The 4,519-nt window shown below is 50.4% G+C and overlaps 1 protein-coding gene and 1 long non-coding RNA gene across 12 annotated transcripts in view; one reads left to right on the forward strand and one right to left on the reverse strand.

Annotated features, from left to right (window-relative positions):
* Positions 1 to 3,202, reverse strand: part of LOC118168366 — a 6,438-nt gene extending 3,236 nt beyond the window's left edge. The window contains exons 1-3 of the long non-coding RNA XR_004751513.1: positions 2,197 to 3,202; positions 1,048 to 2,120; positions 257 to 680 (exon numbers count right to left, since the gene is read on the reverse strand). This is a non-coding gene — a long non-coding RNA (uncharacterized LOC118168366). The remainder of the gene's footprint in view (positions 1 to 256; positions 681 to 1,047; positions 2,121 to 2,196) is intronic.
* The window catches only part of SOX6 (SRY-box transcription factor 6), a 383,784-nt gene that overhangs the window by 4,517 nt on the left and 374,748 nt on the right, over positions 1 to 4,519 (forward strand). For 2 of the 11 annotated variants that reach the window (XM_035328700.1, XM_035328709.1), the window contains exon 1: positions 680 to 1,011. The exons of 7 other annotated variants lie outside the window; for them this stretch is intronic. The gene's annotated coding sequence lies outside the window, so the exon portion shown is untranslated. Of the gene's footprint in view, positions 1 to 679; positions 1,012 to 2,069; positions 2,258 to 4,519 lie in introns of those variants that run through there. 2 more of the 11 variants (XM_035328702.1, XM_035328710.1) reach the window with 1 other exon arrangement.

The raw sequence follows: 4,519 nt of genomic DNA on the forward strand, positions 1-4,519 counted from the left end.
GTCCGGCCGTCTGTCCGTCCTCTCCTCCTCCGGGAGCAGGAGCCGGCCGGGGCTCGGCGGCGTGTGCCCGCCTCCCTGCCGGGCCGGGCGGGGGGCGCCGGGGGGGCCGCGCCGGGAGTTCCGCGCTGCTCGCCCCGCGCAGCCCCGGCCCCGCAGCGGCTCCCCCCGCCCCCCCCGCCCCCCCTCCCCCCCCCCCCGCCCCCGGCCGCCCTCCCCCCCCCCGCCCTCGCCCCCCCGCCCGGTAACTTTCTGGTACCTTTCCTCACCACTCCGGGCAATCAGTGGTCATTAGAGGAGAGAGGTTTTAGGTTTCATTTGTCTAATAGCAATGTGAGTGGTGATAGCTTCTCGGGGATGCGGCTGGCAGCCTGGGGTGATTTCACTTTCTGTTTTGTGCTCACTTTCTCTGCAGTTGTTGCTTTCCCCGCTCACTCGCTCTGAGCCTCCCTCTCCCTCTCTGCCTTTCCCTCTCTCTCTCTCTCTCCCTCTCTCTCTCTCTCTGTGTTGTCTCATCTTGCCTGTGCTGTCTGGGCGGGGGAGCCCTGCCTCCTTTTGCCTTCCTCAGATCAATGCCCTGGCCACTCACTTTCTGATGTTGCACGACGGGAAATGCTTTGAATACTTACGACATGGCCGCTCACATTGATTGCCAAGATTGACAGCAGTAACCATCGCCTTCACTTGTTTCAGGAGGAAAAAAAAAATAATAATGAACCTGATTGTAACCAAATCTCCAGGCAACCCATCCGCAAACTTCTAACGATCGGGATCCTGCACATCCATGGCCCGGAGAAACACCAGCAGACTCTAGTTCTTTTCTTTTCTTTTATTTTACCGAATTACTACCCATTTATTCCCCATTCCCTCCCCCCTTTCACCTCCTGCTCTCCCTCTCTCTCTCTCTCTCTCTCTCTTTTTTTTTTTTTTTTTTTAAATGAAAATTACCGAAGCGCGTTGCAAAAAAAAAAGGAGGCTCTCCCAGTGCTTTGTGCCACACTGGATCCCGAGGAGGTAACCAGGAAAAAAAAGCCCTATTGTGTTGTATACCTGTTGTTTGCTGTGGTGTGTAGTGCTGCGTTGCTTGGTGGCGGCGGTGGTGGTTTAATGGGTTTTCGCTGGATTTATGTCGCTTTGCAGGAGAGAATCCGGTTCCCCCTGCGCTGTCTTTAATGGGTTGTTAGTTGCAATTGAGTAAAGGAGCAGCGTCCGGAGGTAGATGTGTTTAGCTTTTAACGTTGCTGAATTCACCCCTTCCCCCCGCCTCCCCCTGCACGATTATTTACTTTTGTGCCACGAGGTTTTTTTCTTTTCCCCTTTATTTTTTCTTTTTCCCCCTTAGGAAAAAGTAGTTATAGTCTCGTCCCCGGGCGAGTTTCCGGGGCTGTTTGAATCCCGAGGTTTCAGAGACATTAAGGGACCTCAGTACCTCGAAATCACAACACTTTCTCATCCTCCCCGAGTAGAGTTTATTTTAAAATGTAGTGACAGATCAGCGCTGTATTTTAAGATCACCCACGGCAGGCGAACACATGGTGCTGGGAAGATATTGTACGTAAGGAACTAACACGAGAGGGAGAAAGAGAGAGAGAGAGGAAAAATAAAATCCGAAATAAATCTTTGAGAGCAGAGCGCTGCTGTCACTGCTCCTAAGCATTGGCGTGGGCTTCTCTTCACGGCTCACCCCGAAAGACGCGGGCTGGAGCAAGGCGAAAGGAGCTTAGTGGTGCTTTTAAATTCTCCGTTAAGTTCGAGGTGGGTGACTGCTTTGAAGTTGGCCACAAATGAGTGCTGTGCGCGGAGCAGGGAACCCTACAAAGCTACGGGACCCGCCGGCGGCGATGCCGGGTTCGGCCACACCGGGGCACTGTCCCGAGGAGCTGCGGCTCTGCGGCGGCGCCTTATCTCTCCAAGCAGGGGGCTCGGATAAAGTTATACGGAAAACTTTAAAATTGATATCGCACCCTAATTCGTGATACACGAGGGAGGAGGGGGGGGAGCAGTCCATCATCTGCGAGCTCTGTTTACACCCGGAGAAGGGGCGATGTGTGCCGCTTTGTGGCAACGTTCGGCTTGGGATTTCTTGCTGCCGTAGCTCTTTGCCGGAGGTCATGCAAATCGACCTTAAAAGAATGCATAAGCCATAAATTAAAATAAACCCTTAGCCAGAGGCTGATCCATAAGTAGACAATACCTAACCTGGACAAAACGGCTTCCTTTGCGAGCTGAAAAAAAGAATAGTGCCTAAACTAAATGCAAAGTAAGTTTTCAGGAAGTATTTCACTTATTATTATTACTCTTCTTCTTTTAAAATGAAGCAGTGACAGTTGCAAGAGCACAGCGCAGCTGTTTGTAGACAGTGCTGTAGGATCCGAGGAAGGCAAGGTGTGTCTGGCGGAGAGCTTGCTCGTTTCCTGGCTTTCCCTGCCTCCGAAGCTGTTTGTTTTTTGATCGGGGATAAGCAGCCTCTTTAACCGTATAAGCAATGTAATGTTTTATCTCGAATAACGCTCAAGAGTTTACGAACAGATCTGGGTTGCCTGCAAATGTCACATGCGCGCACACAAGCTGTGTCTGTATGTAATAGTCTCAGGGCTTGTCGTTTTTTCCCGCAGTTTTTGACAATTGTTCCATTCACGATCCTGAAAGGACTCATCAGTGGGAGCTAATGAGGGTGCCTCTGCGGCTCGCCCTGGCGCGGGAGGAGCGGGCACCGCTCGCGTAATGCATGCACGCGGGGAGCGGCGGCAGCCGGCCGGGGAAGGCAGAGGCGCGATGCGAGCAGGAGCAGGTACCTCCCGGCGGCCGCTCCGCACCGGCTGCCTCTCTGCCCCCAGCTCCCTCTCCGCTGCCTCTCGGCGCTCCCCAGCAGCGCGCAGTTAACCCGCTTTGCAGCAGGGGCTGCGTGCTGCCGCAGAGCAGGGCCTTGAGGTCACTCGGAGGCACTGATCATATCGATTTGATTGCTGGCTTTGCTCTCGGCAGGCCGTTTCGCAGCGCGTTTTTTTTTTTTCTTTCCTTTTTTTTTTTTTTTTTTTTTTTTTTTTTTTTTTTTTTAAAGGACGGGAAGGAGGGAAAGTGGCAACGTGAGGAGACAATTAGTGTTGTGTCTGAGGGTCGGGAGGTTGCGGGGAAAGCCAGCGTGTTGGGAGCCTGGGGACGACAGATTACTTCTGTCCTAGGGGTGTTTCCCAAAAACACAGACGGCGAAAGTTTCTGTGATAAAGTAATATATCTTCGCCTGCTGTTTGGAGATAAGGTATATGTTTATTAAGCTAATTTAAATAGCCTGCGGCACATGAGCGGCACTTTGTTCCTGCTGTTTTCTTTTCCCCTCATTTTAACACTTTTGGTGTTTCCATCTTCAGCACTGCTGATCGTGAGGGCAGGAGAAGAGTTTCATCCAGTCCTCACATAGGATTTCAAGTCCAAAAATTAACGAATTTCCCTTTCTGTATTCGTGTAATGGAGTAATTTTGAAACCTGTTTTGAGACTTCTACTTGACTTGACTTGTTTTATTGACGTGCTTGTGCCCACTCATTTAATTAAGCCATTATACCATAAAGTAAATAATAAGAATGAATGTGAGATATGTGCGTGCAGTCTGCCATTATATACAAATATTTCCCTGGAAAAGACACTTTAAAAACTTTTTCAGCACACCGTGAGCTCTTTGGCAAAATCTCATTGCAGGTTTTTGCTTCGAGCCAGGATATTTCGCATGTTTCTGTTCTCGCAATGTTATGTGCACTCTACTCGGAATATAAACAGCGAGCGTACCTAGCTGCTCATTCTAGTAAAACTAAGAAATAATCTATTTATAGTGAGTACATTTAAAGGAAAATCATGAGGTCATTTAGAGTATGCTGCAGTTTGAAGTAGCTCGACACCTGGCACAAACCACATACGCGTTTTCTTCAGACTCTGCACTATCCATAACTTTTCCTTATAATACATTCTTGTGTTAAGTGAGAAAGGCTGTTTGTAAAACAATCCCCTGGCTGGTTCCAGTGTTGGGTGAAGCTGATCCTGTAATGGCATTTTGTTTTGAACAGTTGCTGTAGTTGAAGTTCCCTCATAAGGTAAGGTGGCACTGGGTCTGAAAGGAGGTCCAAATGCCACATTTATAATTAGACTGCCAATTCAGCACATTGTATCTATTGCTATACAGGGATATACTGCTGTGTCTGGTCTCTCAATAGACTGTATTCAGAATTAGCCAATTCAACCGCTTCAACTTCGGGAGTCAAATTTAGAATAGGCAATGAGAGAAGGAAAGAAAGAAAACAATAATGCTTTCTTTTTTCCTCGGCTAGCTATTAAAAGCCAAAGAATATACGGAAACCGAAGCAGGCACACACAGCGCCCGGTCCCGCCGCGCCAAGCGCAGCCGGGCAGCCTCGCCTGCAGCCCGCTCCCAGGCGGAGCGCCGGGGGGAGGGGAAGGGAAAGGAAGGGAAGCGAAAGGGAAGGGGAGCCCCGGCCGCCGCCGCCGGGCCTCGGAGGCGCTCGGCCCTGCCCC

Source organism: Oxyura jamaicensis, chromosome 5, assembly GCF_011077185.1.
Source record: "Oxyura jamaicensis isolate SHBP4307 breed ruddy duck chromosome 5, BPBGC_Ojam_1.0, whole genome shotgun sequence".
Taxonomy (NCBI): domain Eukaryota; kingdom Metazoa; phylum Chordata; class Aves; order Anseriformes; family Anatidae; genus Oxyura; species Oxyura jamaicensis.